Source organism: Corythoichthys intestinalis, chromosome 13 (assembly GCF_030265065.1).
Source record: "Corythoichthys intestinalis isolate RoL2023-P3 chromosome 13, ASM3026506v1, whole genome shotgun sequence".
Taxonomy (NCBI): Eukaryota; Metazoa; Chordata; class Actinopteri; order Syngnathiformes; family Syngnathidae; genus Corythoichthys; species Corythoichthys intestinalis.
In genome coordinates, this window is record NC_080407.1 from 5431838 (window position 1) to 5447982 (window position 16145).

General features: G+C 38.1%; 1 protein-coding gene across 1 annotated transcript in view; it reads right to left on the reverse strand.

Moving 5' to 3' along the window:
- Positions 1 to 6884, reverse strand: part of slc38a4 (solute carrier family 38 member 4) — a 46169-nt gene extending 39285 nt beyond the window's left edge. The window contains exon 1 of the mRNA XM_057854397.1: positions 6773 to 6884. The gene's annotated coding sequence lies outside the window, so the exon portion shown is untranslated. The remainder of the gene's footprint in view (positions 1 to 6772) is intronic.
- Positions 6885 to 16145: the final 9261 nt, after the last annotated feature.

Consider the following 16145-nt stretch of genomic DNA (forward strand, 5'->3'; position numbering starts at 1 on the left):
TTATTCTCTCAATGTACCCACTTGTGAGGAATTTATCATAGATGTGACAACTTCCACCTCATTTCTTGCGTCACTGCAATGCACATATTGTGAATGCATCCGTGAAAAAAAACCTACGCCAAAACATATAGACAAAAGCCATCACATGACCGTCACCTAAACTTGGCCTTTTGTACGAGCACATGACGTGTCCTAACCTTGTTTGTGAACTCTTTGTCTTATCTCTTTGCATTGATCTGCAAACTTTGGCGTGACGACAGTAACGTTTTTTTTGTTTGTGTTTGTTTTTTCAAACAATGCCGAGTGTTCAGTTTGGAAGATCCTGATGTTACCCGAATTATTTATTTTATAGAGTATAATGCAAAAAAATAGGTCACACTTTTTACATTTAAAAAAAAAAATTCACTGTTATCAGAGTATAACGGGTATACAAACTTTAAAGACCAAATGTGAAGTAAGGTTGGCCAACCATGTTTTTGAATAATATCAATGGCTTAACAATTATAAGCATATTTTCGTTATTTTTTTTTAACGCAAACCTTCCAGATTCTTTGTTTAACCCATAGCAACGCCCTTGACAACAAAAATGCTTTTCTTCGACAATCTTCGGAAATTACGTCACACAGAGAACTGGGAGGGAAGCCCGCCATAGAACAGTATTGTTGCATTGCTTCTCGGTAAGATGCCACGGCGGTGTGTGGCGATGTATTGTTTTCAATCTAAAGAAAAGTTGTTTGAGTGGCCAAAGGATAGCAGGGCACGTAAATGGACATCTTTCGTTCGCACAAAGCGAATGAATTTCACGCCATCATCGAGTAGTGTTCTCTGTTACAAACACTTCGAAGATGCCTGCTTCATCAACCGGTCTGCTTTTGATCAAGGATTTGCAAAAAAGTAAGTGTGATTTTTGGATAGATGACTGATGACTTTGTCAAAGCAGAGCTGCCAACTGTTGTGGAATGAACAGTAGAAGGTAGCGACGTTAGCCGAAAGGTAACTCGAGGCAAACCCCGATCGTGTTGTGGAATGAACAGTAGAAGCTAGCAATGTTAGCCGAAAGCTAACTCGTGGCAATCCCTGATCATAGTTGTATTGAGTTCATTTTGCCTACACTTATAAATTCTTCAAAACTTTTCTTTTATCCCAGGCAATAGTAGGTGGTTTATTTACCTGACATGTTTTGGTGAACACTTCCGCCTTCGTCAGAGGTAAAGATGTCCCGATCGATCGTCATTTTCAAAGTATCGGTATCGGCAAACAAATATCGGACACGCCTTTTACTAATATATATATATATATATATATATTTTAATTGAATCGTTTTCTAATTGTATTTAACGTTACAGACAAAATGTCTTACACTCATCCAGAGTCTTTAGTTTTGGCTTAAAATAGGGCTATCAAATTTATCGCATTAACGGCAGTAATTAATTTTTAAAAAATTAATCACGCAATTACCGCATGCGCTGCACGACCCACTCACGCATTGTCGCGTTTAATCTATAATGGCGCCGTCTTATCTATATATAGAGGTAAATGGCAGCGTAAAATGAGTAGAGTGAATTTTGGCAGTCTTTGGAACCTTTTTTTAATTGGCTAAAACCTTAAAATACCTCTCTCAACAATTAGAAGTATCGTGAGAAGCAATGTGGGGAAGAAAGGTAGTGGTTGATCTTTTTCTTAACACCCTATGTTATTTCCCAACGCTGAGAAGATATATCAGTTGGTGCCACTACGCACAGTCATGGTTGCACTTCCCATCATGCATTTGGGCAGAACAGTTAAATGGCTACAGTATCATTTACTGAAAGCTCAACAAATACACTAGATGGCAATATTTAGTCACAATATACAAAGTCACATTTATCCTTTAAGAATTACAAGTCTTTCTATCCGTGGATCCCTCTCACAGAAAGAATGTTAATAATGTAAATGCTATCTTGAGGATTTATTGTCATAATAAACAAATACAGTACTTATGTACTGTATGTTGAATGTATATATTCGTCTGAGTTTTATTCATTTTTTTCTTAATGCATTGCCAAAATGTATATGATCGGGAAAAATTTGATTGGAATTGAATCGGGAGCAAAAAAAACCAATCGGATCGGGAAATATCGAGATCGGCAGATACTCAAACTAAAACGATTGGGATCGGATCGGGAGCAAAAAAACATGATCGAACAATGTTTTTTCATAACCGGACCCTGTATGCTTCCACCGTAACGTTTTATTGTACACCAGAATAATGTCATTTGGCAAGTGCCAAGTCTCCTTTGTCCCTTATGTAACTGACGGTCAAGCCTACTCATAACTCAAATCATTTATGGCGGCAGCTGACTCCTTCACTTTGCAGTGCGAGACGCAGGCGGCAGTCCAACCCTGTTTTTCTTGGCCTGTCAAGAGGTTTGAAGAATGACTTGAAATGTTTTTTTCAATTCATTCGTCTGGAGTGCGCTGCTGAGATGCACAAGCAGAGTGCTGGAGAAGCAAAAGCTGCTTTCATTTCAGATTTTGCTTACTGAGAAACATCAGAATTCCCTTTTGTGAGATCTATTGCTTAATTACCACACGTGCCAATGGGCCGAGCAGCTGGGTGAGCAAACATGTTTACAAGATCTCAAATGAGACACCGAGCCCCTGTGGTTGACCTGTGACCTGGGACCACCGTGCGGCGAGTTTGCCCCGCCGCCACTAAAACGAGAAGTGATGTATGTTGTCGGCGCGGTTCTTGACAACTCGTACATTTGTCTTCAGATTAATCGCCTTAGCGCTGCGCTGCTAAATTCATTGCTGAGGTGTTACCACAATTCAGTCCTTTAAGTTGTCCACGTCTCACATAAGGGCAACCAATCCAATTGCATAACCCAAAGAATATTGAACCCACGGCCATGAAGCATTTTATTACATAATTTCGTCGGCTATCGATTCCTCAAAAGTCCATTCCTCTCCACTTTTTGCATGTGCTCTTCCACATGTTTTATTGAGGAAAAACTGACCACAGCTGCTGGTTGTATAAGACGTCTATGCAGTAAAGCGGGTCAAGGGGCAATACTGTATATGCATGGTGACCGTGTATTTATAGATGCAGGAGAGGCAACGACAGGATGAACACGCCACTCAAATATGCCCAAGATGTCCTTTACATTCTCCATACTGAATCTGGTCTTTGTGTGGTCGGGGTGCGTTGCTTCATACCGGTTGGCTTAATACCATAGTAAACATGACTCCAGAAATGTGTTGATAAGTAACACAATGGAACACTATGGAAAATGAAGGCTAAAAGTATTCAATGACTTAGAAAGTACATAGAAAATAGGAGTGGGAACCTCTTGGTACCTCACGATACGATTTGCGATACAAAGCTCACGATAACGACGATCTGACGATATGGCAATACAACGATTATTGATACATTGGTCAGGAAATCATTCTAGAATATTCTACAAACAACTATAAAACAGAAAAACAAGCTTCTGCTGTGAATTGGAATGAGTTTATCACTAGTAGACGTCCAATCCATTTGAACTGGGAGGGTGGCAGCGAATGAACATTCGTTCATTCGCTGCCATCCACTTCAAACGGATTGAATGTCTAGGGCCGTCAGTGGCAGCCAATGCCAGGCAATGAGGTAATTTTGGGCTATTTAGGGTCATTTACCTGTTGATTTTCAGTTACTTCCTGTTGATTTTGGGGTATTTTACGGGTCACTTCCTGTTTATTTTGAGTTACAGAACAGGAAGTGACCTGGGAATCACCCAAATGAATAGGCAGTGACTCAAACTCAACAGGAAATGACCTGTAAATGCCCTGAAAATCGGACAGAATGACTGTGAATGCTCTGGTTTGGAATAAACGAACGTTCTGAGTCTAAATGGAATCTGTGTCGTGCAACGTCAATGCAGCCTTAGAGTTAACTGAGACACTATGATGGTGGAAGATTTTGGTAGCAACTTGTTGGTTCCTTTTTATTTATTTTTTTTTTACATTGACACCTTTTTAGAACGATATCTCGATTCTTGGCAGGAGCATATCGATAACCTTTTGTGACACAAAGTATCACAATTAGAGATGTCCCGATCAATCGGGATGCCGATCGATCGGGTCCGATCACGTCATTTTCACGGCAAAAAAATATCGGCCATGCCTTTTTTAAATATATATATATATATATATATATATATATATTTTTTAATTAAATCTTTTTCTAATTGTAGTTTAACGTTACTGACATAATATGTTACACTTATCCAGAGTCTTTAGGTTAGGCTTAAGGTAGGGTTATCAAATTTATCCCATTTACGGCAGTAATTAATTTTTTAAAAAATGTATCACGTTAAAATATTTAACGCAATTAATGCATGCACTGCACGACCCACTCACGCATTGTCAATCTATAATGGCGCCGTTTTACCCATACAGTATATAGAGCTAAACGGCCGCATAAAATGAGTAGAGTGAATTTTGGCAGCCCCATCTGGAATATTTTTTAAATGGCTAAAGCCTTACAATCCCTCTCCCAACGATTAGAATGATCGTGGGAAGCAATGTGGGGAAGAAAGGTAGTAATTGATCTTTTTCTTAACCCACTACGTTACTTCCCAACGCAGAGAAGATATATGAATTGGTACCACGACGCACAGTCATGGTTGCACTTCCCATCATGCATTTGGGCAGAAGTTAAATGGCTACAGTATCATTTACTGAAAGCTCAACAAATACACTAGATGGCAATATTTAGTCATTATATACAAAGTCACATTTATCCTTTAAGAATTACAAGTCTTTCTATCCGTGGATCCCTCTCACAGAAAGAATGTTAAAAATGTAAATGCCATCTTGAGGATTTATTGTCATAATAAACAAATACAGTACTTATGTACTGTATGTTGAATGTATATATTCGTTCGAGTTTTATTCATTTTTTTCTTAATGCATTGCCAAAATGTATATGATCGGGAAAAATTATCGGGAATGATTGGAATTGAATCGGGAGCAAAAAAAAAAGCAATCGGATCGGGAAATATCGGGATCGGCAGATACTCAAACTAAAACGATCGGGATCGGATCAGGAGCAAAAAAACATGATTGGAACAGCCCTAGTTCCGAGTCTAAATGGAATCCGTGTCGTGCAACGTCAATGCAACCTTAGAGTTAACTGAGACACCATGATGGTGGAAGATTTTGGTAGTAACTTGTTGGTTCCTTTTTATTTATTTTTTTGACATTGACACCTTTTGAAAACTATATCTCGATTCTTGGCAGGAGCATATCGATAACCTTTTGTGATACAAAGTATCACGATATATCACCATTTCTTTAGTTTTATGTCACCTAGACTACAGTCCCATTGTGTGGTCCAGTGCTGCCAAGAAAGACCTTGACAAAATCCAGATAGCTCAGAATGGGGCTGCTAGATTAGCTCTAAACTGTCATTTTCATACAAATATTAATGCAATGCATCAAAGACTGTCATGGATGAAAGTCAAGGACAGATTGACATGTAGTCCTGTGCTTTCTTTGCACAAAATCTGGATCTCACACAAACCTTTCAGCCTGTTCTCTAAACTTCAGATCACCTGTAACAGACGTGGGTTTAACACGAGACGTGCTTTGAGTGCCACGTTTATTTTGCCACTGCCAAAAACAAATGCACTTCAAAGAACATTTATTTATCGAACTGTTTCATGCTGGAATTTACTGCCTCCTGTAATGCTTACAACAAGCAATCACATTTCTTTTAAAACAAGTCTTAAAAAATCTATAGTTTGTAAGGAAGTGATGCTTATTTAGCCATTGTAAATATATGTAGTTGTTTTATTTTATTTTTTTCCACACTGTAGGTAAACCTGCTTTATGCTATTAATTGTTTTGTATATATTGTAAAAATTACTGTGAATGGACCCCAGGAAGAATAGGATCCTTAAATAAAGAAATAAAGAAATTTCGATATTTTGTCACACCCTTAATAGAAAAATAGTAGTTTCTGACCTTCAGCTAGTGTTTTCTGACATTTTTGTATCTTGGGCAAAGATGATAATACCAATTGGCCTGACGCTTGAAATTATGCATTTTTAGATTTAAAGTCCAGAGTTAACAGAGCAGTGATATTGCACAAAACACCAAAAACTCCAGGTTTAACGTACCACCATTAAGGAAACTAAGCCGCATCACTATTAGCTCTCATGATTGCAACCCCAACATTATTATTGGGTGCTAGAGATCCATGCAATCCACATTGCTCAATCTGCTCTTAACGTCGCCATTATTCGGCGACAGAAGCGTGTTCGGCACCACGCCATGTGAGCCCCATGGAGGAAGACCCTTTTTGTTTTGTTCCACAACGCGCGGAAAAATTGGAACGCAGACGGTCGTAACGTGTATGAATAAAAATGTCGCAATGACGCTTGGATTTACGCGTGCATTCAAAGTGCTTCGATGGTGTGAAAATGTGTTTTATTTCAAAATTGGCTGTCTTATGACGCCCCCCTCGGCGCTTTAACGACATCCTTGCGGGAGAAACGGCTCTAAAAGCAATGACGCGCTCCCGTTAAAACAAAACGCATGTTAATTAACTTAAAACATGTTTGTGTAAACTGTTGTCTGAATTTCCACGCGTTAAAGCTAAAAAAAAATCACACAAATTCAAGCCCATTAAAGATCTTGACTACCAAAAACGCCAAATCAAATTGATGATGCAAAAATTGCATGTAGGATAAAAGTGAAATTATTTTGGAAAAAAAGAGAGAAAAGTGAGTTGAGAAAGGCTTACCCAGTTTGAGCTGAAAGCAGTTGCAAGTAGCAGCAAGACCAGGAGGAGGAGGACTAGTGGAAACAAGAGATGGAGACCCTTCCCATTTAACAAGCAAGGAGTCTGAGTGGAAATTTCCATGTGCAATGTGATGACGGCAGCTCGTGAAGCGTCATGTTACATCGTTGGGTGGTGAGTGGGTGGAGGGGGTCACTATTCTGACACCCCAACATGTCCCCCCACCCACAATATGCAAAAGCCCCTCAAGTGTCTTCAAGTGATCCTAATCGTTGCTTTGGGTTTCTCCAAACAATTTCAAGACGAATTAAAGATATGAGTTGGACTAGATGTCCTTTATTTACATTCCGACTGGCCACATGAGAGGAAACATCCCTGAAGGGAATGTCGAGGAAGGATGACCAAAAGTTCTCCACCAAAAGCACATAAGGAACCAATCTTGCGCTTTCTTTTTGGAGACAATTGCACCTTTGGATCACTTATTGTTAAAGATTATGGAGAAAAACTAATGTTATTGTCAAAATAGATTATGGTACCAACAGTTAATTTACTGTAATTTTCGGACTATAAGCCGCTACTTTTTTCCTTCATTTTGAATCCTAGCCAGTGCGGCTTATTTGTTGATTTATTTGGGTTAAAATTTAACACTTTATTTGACAGCAACGTCATAAGACCGTCATAATTATGACATGACACTATCATGGGCATTACTGAATGCTTATGACTAGGGTTGTTCCAATCATATTTTTTTGCTCCCGATCCGATCCCAAACGTTTTAGTTTGAGTATCTGCCGATCCAGATATTTCCCGATCTGATTGCTTTTTTTTGCTCCCGATTCAATTCCAATCATTCCCGATAATTTTTCCCGATCATATACATTTTGGCAATGCATTAAGAAACAAATGAATAAAACTCGCACGAATACATACATTCAACATACAGTACATAAGTACCTTATTTGTTTATTATGACAATAAATCCTCAAGATGGCATTTACATTATTAACATTCTTTCTGTGAGAGGGATCCACGGATAGAAAGACTTGTGACTCTGTATATTGTGACTGAATATTGCCATCTAGTCTATTTATTGAGCTTTCAGTAAATGATACTGTAACCATGCCCAAATGCATTATGGGAAGTGGAACCATGACTGTGTGTAGTGCTACCAATTGATATATCTTCTCTGCGTTGGGAAATAACATAAGGTGTTAGGAAAAAATTCAATTGCTACCTTGCTTCCCCACATTGCTTCCTATTATATTTCTAATCATAGGGAGAGGGATTGTAAGGCTTTAGCCGATTAAAAAAAGGCTCCAAAGGCTGCCAAAATTCACTCTACTCATTTTACGCTGCCTTTTATATAGGTAAAACGAAGCCATTACAGATTGAGCTCAACAATGCGTGAGTGGGTCATGCAGCACATGCAGTAATCGCGTTAAATATTTTAACGTGATACATTTTTAAAAACAATTAATTACCGCCGTTATCGGGATAAATTTGATAACCCTACCTTAAACCTAAAGACTCTGGATGAGTGTAACATATTATGTCTGTAACGTTAAATACAATTAGAAAACGATTTAATAAAATAAATAAATAAATAAAAAGCCGTGGCCGATATTTTTTTGCCGATTCCGATACTTTGAAAATGACGTGATCAGACCCGATCGATCGGCATCCGATCGGGACATCTCTACTTATGACAGATGTTATTAAGTGCCATCTGGCAAATTATGTCACTGACTCCATTTATGTCCAGCTCGGCTATTTTACATCAATTCAAAAGTGAGATAATTTACCGGATAACACTAAATGACATCTGTTATAAACATTCATTAATGCTCATGACAGTCTCATGTCGAAATTGTGATTGTCTATTGACAGTCTTATGGCGCCACTGTCAAATAAAGTATAACCAGTTCATGTAGCAATTAATGAAACAACTGGAACAGTAAAGAAATAATTAGAACAGAACATGAATTTTGATTGTTATTTACATCTGTAGTGCTGCAATGCATGCAAAGAGGCATGTTGAATAACAACAGTTTTGACAGCAGATGGTAGCAGAAGTTGACTGTCTCCTCCAAGGGAACAGTGATGGCCAAATGAAGCTTCTTGAAGCAATGAAGCTTTGCAGATAATCGGTTCAAAGCTTCATGGTGGTTCATTTGGTCTTAGACAGCCTTATGATGCCACTGTCAAATAAAGTGTTACCGGTTAATATTAGAGATGTCCCGATTGATCGGCGTCCCGATCGATCAGGGTCCGATCACGTCGTTTTCAAAGTATCGGAATCGGCAAAAAAAAATCGGCCATGCCTTTTTTTAATATATATATATATATTTTTTAATTAAATCGTTTTCTAATTGTATTTAACGTTACAGACATAATATGTTACACTCATCCAGAGTCTTTAGTTTAGACTTAAGGTAGGGTTATCAAATTTATCCCGAAAACGGCGGTAATTAATTTTTAAAAAATTTATCCCGTTAAAATATTTAACACTATTAATGCAAGCGCTGCACGACCCACTCACGCGTTGTCGCGGTAAATCTGTAATGGCGCCGTTTTACCTATAGAGAGAGATAAAAGGCAGCGTAAAATGAGTAGAGTGAATTTTGGCAGCGTTTGGAGCCTTTTTTTAATTGGCTAATGCCTTACAATCCCTCTCCTTACTATTAGAAATATCATGGGAAGCAATGTGGGTAAGCAAGGTGGCAATTGATCTTTGTCACTAACGCCTTAAGTTATTTCCCAACGCAAAGAAGATATATAAATTGGTAGCACGACACACAGTCATGGTTTCACTTCCCATCATGCATTTGGGATGGCCACAGTAAAAATACACTAGATGGCAATATTTAGTCACAATATACAAAGTCACTAGTCTTTCTATCCGTGGATCCCTCTCACAGAAAGAATGTTAATAATGTAAATGCCATCTTGAGGATTTATTGTCATAATAAACACAGTACTTATGTACTGTATGTTGAATGTATATATTCGTCCGAGTTTTATTCATTTTTTTCTTAATGCATTGCCAAAATGTATATGATCGGGAATGATTGGAATTGAATCGGGAGCAAAAAAAAAGCAATCGTATCGGGAAATATCGGGATCGGCAGATACTCAAACTAAAACGATCGGATCGGGAGCAAAAAAACATGATCGGAACAACCCTAGTTAATATCTTTTGTAAATATCCCATAATACTGTGAGGATGGCTGCGGCTTATAGTCCAGTGCGGCTTATCTGTGAACAAATGTGGTTTTCGTGTCAAATTTGGTGTGCGGTGGCTTATAGTCAGGTGCACCTTATAGTGCGAAAATTACTGTAGTTTTTTTTTTTTTTTTCAAACACATAGCCTACTCTGTGAATAATACTCAAAAACTAGAGCTGGCACTTAAAGAGTTAACATCTATATATTCTCTGGTAAAACAAACACAAAAGTGTATTTAAAAAAATACTCACAGGATTCCCCACAGTCAACAGTGGATACCAAAATGGGTTATAAATGATTTATTATGTTCGATAACTCTCCACGGAACAGGAAAAAAAACCAACATCTCACATGAGAGCGACACTCCTTCAGCTGACAGCGATTAAATATTCCGGCGCATCAGATGAGGTCTCTGGAGCATTCAAGGTCACCAGATCCATGTGCTACAGTACCACAATAGGAAGACACATTTTAATTCCCATAGGCTTAAAAAAAACACAATATATCAATTCAAAACTCCCCTAATGTTATATTAATGGGAAAAGAGCCCTAAGGCATCATTCATCATGTATCTACAGTTAATGAAGTTGTTTTATATTAATCTGTTTATGTAAATCACTTGATCAAGCTGCTATGGCGCCTCCAATTTTAGAAAAGGCAGTCATTTGAGTTCACTTTAGATTAAAAAACTGATCTCATAACTCATCTTGTGCGTGATCGTGACTTTGCTGCAAGCCACTCATTACTCTTGATATCGCGCTAACAAAGATAATGAAAGAAGCATGCTCAAGTTTTCACTCACGAGTGCACCATTCAGTTTCTTTTTGCCGACCAGGTAAAAATGATGAATGGTACAAACCCTAAGTTCTGAACGCAAATCCAATTCAAGCTTTTCATACTGAGCGAAATTTAAAACAAAATAGTAGAACGACACGTCCGCTCAAATACAGACGAACTTGTAGCTTGACCTCATCGTACGAAATCCCTCCAAACACTGTTTGCATAAACTTTTGAGCGCAACGTACCTGGAACACCCCCTTGAGTAAACCGGTCAAACCAAAGTTGCCGTTACATAACCTGGGCAGAAATCACTGATGAGTCCTCAACCAGGCCTGTTGCAATAAGAAATTTTAACAGGCGATATATTATCTCATAAATTATTGCGATATGCCATGTTATTGCCTGTTTTTTTAATTTTTTTTCATACCTATTCAACCACGAATTTAGTGACAATACATCCTAATAAATCAATTATTGAAATGAAATACCGTATTGGCCCGAATATAAGATGGCCCTGATTATAAGACGACCCCCTCTTTTTCAAGACTCAAGTTTGAAAAAAAGACTTTTTGAACACCAAATTAATTTTTATACAGAAAATAATTACAGTACATCCGAGACAAATGATTATAACAATATCTTTGAGAGAAAAAGCATGTTATTTTGCCTCATTCAAATCTTACTATCTGAACATTTAAATACATAAACTAAAGTGCAATCACATTCGTAAATGAATGGCTTCTGGTTTTTGAAATATAAATAAATCAATCTATTGTGATAAAACAACAAAATTGCAATAATTACCATCAAAGTGAAGTCTAACTGTAACTGTAGTCTTGAAACAAATCTGAATAAGGAAAAACATTGCAATAAAATAGGGGTGTCAAACGATTAAAATTTTTAATCGAGTTAATTACAGCTTACAAATTAATTAATCGTAATTAATCACAATTAATCGCAATTCAAACCATCTATAAAATATGCCATATTTTTCTGTAAATTATTGTTGGAATGGAAAGATAAGACACAAGATGGATATATACATTCAACATACGGTACATAAGTACTGTATTTGTTTATTATAACAATAAATCAACAAGATGGCATTAACATTATTAACATTCTGTTAAAGCGATCCATGGATAGAAAGACTTGTAGTTCTTAAAAGATAAATGTTAGTACAAGTTATAGAAATTTTATATTAAAACCCCTCTTAATGTTTTCGTTTTAATAAAATTTGTAAAATTTTCAATCAAAAAATAAATTAGTAGCTCACCATTGTTGATGTCATTACACCATGCTCACTCCCCAAACCCATAAAATCATTTGGATCCAAGCGCCAGCAGAGGGCGCCAAACAACAAAAAACAGGTAACAAGCGGACATTACACTGCTGTCATTTTAATCTGAGCGGGGCATGTGCGTTAATTGCGTCAAATATTTTAACGTGATTCATTTTAAAAAATTAATTATCGCCCGTTAACGCGATAATTTTGACAGCCCTAGTTTTATTGCTTTAAAACTTTATATATAGGAAAGTCAATTTTGTGCAATGACACTTTTCGGCCACCAGGAGGCGCCTGGCCCCCCTTAAAATCCGCTTATGGTTTTCGAGCATGTTCAGGCCTCGAAATTGGCCATTTTCATTTGCTGAGGAGAAGAAATAATAATGATAATCCTTTGCATTACAATAGGGCTGGAGATGACTGTTAATAGCAGACTAAAGTGGTTAGTACATTGTCTTTTTTCCATTAGCCTCCATCTAGCAATGCTAACGTTTTCATTGTTCAATACAGAAGTGTTTCCTTATTTTGTATGTCTGAACTTTAATTCCACAGTGTGTTGATGGCCAATAAACATCTGTGAAAGCTACTGGAATCTCATGTACTAAACACGCACGTGCACGAGTGCATGCAGCACACGCACGCACATATGTATGCATGTACGCACACGGCGATAAATTGCAGCCGGGAAAATTACCGCCCTCATTTTTATTTACCGTGCGATAATTTGACTTATTGCATATCGCGACAGGCTTATCCTCAAAGCGTCAAACTCTTGATCACGTTGATTTCTAGCTTTCTTGGCCTTCATCTTATTGTGCTTTTCTACCAAGCACATCTGTGCTTTACCGCTGTATTTACATTGCCTTGAGAACACAGGAGGGCCTATCCGTACAAGCGATTGATGTTTTTCCTTCTCTCCGACATCTGTTTGACCGTCTTAAAATGGAAAGAGGTTAGAGGAAAAGATCACAGCCCCCAACAAAGAATCATCACCTCTGGTGAATGACTATTTGTCCAGATGGATGTTTTTTTTTTTTGCTTCGATGCCCTCTAAAAATAGCCTTTAAAATGACCACGTCTGTGAGAGGACGTAGACGTGCTAGTTCTAGCGAGAAAAATCTTTCCCAATGTGTTTACCCTTGCTGTGTTTGTAATTGAGCAAGAGGGTTTTGCAGCAGGTGGAAGAGCTAGCGGGAATATTCCGTGTTCAGGAATGTTGTAAACGGGCGGGATTGGTGCTGTTCCTTTTTTGTTTTGGCCTAGAGTGGAAGAATTGTGTTTGGTAAACTTTCCAGGCTCTTAACTTCACTTCAGTTTATTATGGTTAGGCCTGTCGCGATAACAAATTTTTGTGGGCGATAAATTATCTCATAAATTATTGCGATATGCGATATTATTGCACCCCCCCCCCCAAAAATTTTTTTTGAGCATTTATTTATTGTCTTCATGATCATAATCAGTATCATTGACAGTTGCAAGATGTGATATGAGCAACCCGGGAAAAAAAACGAAGAAAAGACAAGGGCTGACGAGAGAAGCATATGTTTATCAAGTCCCGTCCCCTTTTAACCGATTTACAATAACACAGTGAGAATACAGTATTATTAATAGATCAAGTACAAATGCAATAAATGTTTACGAAATCACAACTAAAAACAATAGACCATGCCTCAAGTACAAGACAACAATATTAATACTGCACAGAAACACAAAATAAATGTCTTTTTTCAAGAAATAAAATTGCACTTAATAACTGAAGCATTTAGGCACATAGGTATAAAGTTGCAGTAACAGTAATTGCACTTCAACAACAACAGAGAAAAATAGATTAATTAAGTAGCAGTGACAAAATTTTGGCTCCAAAAGGTATCAAATATCATTTAACAGAGGTAAAACTGTCTCATTTCTTCAGCAATGTAGCGGACTTCACTTTCCGTGAGGGAACGCTATTTTGCGCGGTTTCGTCTGTATTTCTCACATCAAGCGAATACCTCTAATTGTCAATTAACGTGACGATGAGGCTCCGCTTGTTGCGATGCAGTTTTTCTTAGTAAGCTGTGAAAACTGGAGAGGATGATAGTGTTTCAAATGAGCATGTAGATTTATTCTGTTGGCCATCTTTGTTGAAACAATCTCCAGAAACATTTTGTAGACTGGTTCGTCCTCTTCCTCATTCCGCTCGCTCATTGCTGTGCGCTGACAGTGCACTCGGCCCTGCCTCCATCCATTAAATGACGGTCACTCAAACTCAAATGTATAAAACGAACATACCCAGAAGTCAATAAAACAGTGGCACAAGGAAGCTGAACTTTAAACAACGCTGTCAAGCACGTCTGCCACACATCTGCCGCAAGCGCGTGCGTCACGCACGCACGTGACAAACGCGCGCACGTGCACGCGAGGTGATAAATCGTAGCAGGAAAATTACCTTCTTCATTTTTATATACCGCGCGATAATTGGAATTATTGCATATTGCGACAGGCTTAATTATGGTGTGATGTCAATCGTTGTTTTCGTTTTGTCTTATTTGTAACGGTTTTAATTAAAGATGCCGATCGATCGGGTCCGATCACGTCATTTTCAAAGTATCGGAATATGCAAAAAAATATCGGACATACCTTTTCAAAAAAATTTTTTTTTTTTTTTAAATTTAAACCGTTTTCTAATTGTATTTAACGTTACAGACAAAATGTCTTACACTCATCCAGAGTAGTTTTGGCTGAAAGTAGTGCTATCAAATTTATTGCGTTAATGGCGGTAATTAATTTTTAAATTAATCACGTTAAGTAATTAACTCATGCGCTGCACGACCCACTCACGCGTTGTCGCGTTCAATCTATAAAGACGCCGTTTTACCTATAGATAGCGCTAAAATGCAGCGTACAATGAGTAGAAAGAATTTTGACAGCCTTTGGAGCCATTTTTTATGTGGCTAAAGCCTTACAATACCTCTCTCAGCAATTAAATGTAACGTGGAAATGTGGGGAAGAAAGGTAGTTGTTGATCATTTTCTTGGCACCCTACGTTCTTTTCCAACGCCTAGAAGATATATCAATTGGTAGCCCTACGCACAGTCATTGTTGCACTTCCCATCATGCATTTGGGCAGAAGTTAAATGGCTGCAGTATCATTTACTGAGAGCTCAACAAATACACTAGATGGCAATATTTAGTCACAATTTACAAAGTCACATTTATCCTTTAAGAATTACAAGTCTTTCTATCCGTCGATCCCTCTCACAGAAAGAATGTTAATAATGTAAATGCCATCTTGAGGATTTATTGTCATAATAAACAAATACAGTACTTATGTACTGTATGTTTAATGTATATATTTGTCCGAGTTGTATTCATTTTTTTCTTAATGCATTGCCAAAATGTATATGATCAGGAAAAATTATCGGGAATGATTGGAATTGAATCGGGAGCAAAAAAAAAGCAATCGGATCGGAAAATATCGGGATCGGCAGATACTCAAACTAAAACGATCGGGATCGGATCGGGAGCACAAAAAAACATGATCGGAACAACCCTAGTTTTAATAGCTAATTTATACTTCGGAGTCTTTCACCTTCCCCTTCATCACAATATTATTGAAGTTCATTAGTAGTCCGCGTCAAATAGCGAGCTCCCCCAAATCCATCTGCGGTGCCCCTGGTGCAACAATACTGCGAGGCCTCGGCATAATTTGCCAATTCTTCCGCTTCTCCGCTTCAGCTATTAATTTCTGAAGACCCTTACATAAGCCATTACACAATATGTTTTTTCAGACCCTTTTCCTCCGCGCCAACGGGCCCGGGGGCAGCTTGTTGGCGACCGCCCGCTCCGGCTCGAACCCAAACAGGCGCCCAACGGTCATCCGGTTTAGGAGGCCCACCGCCACGATGCACACGTGTCCATAAAAGTTTGGCGAAAACAGAACAGCGCAGATGGCGTCGGGTGAAAGCTGTTTGTCGGTTATGACGCAGCGTGAGTCCTTGTCAGCTTTGTTATTGTTTGCTCTATTCTTTGAGAAACACAGTGGTGAAAGCAGAATTGTCATGCTGTTTGTTGAGACACATTCTAAAGATGAAGTTGTAATCCTAAAT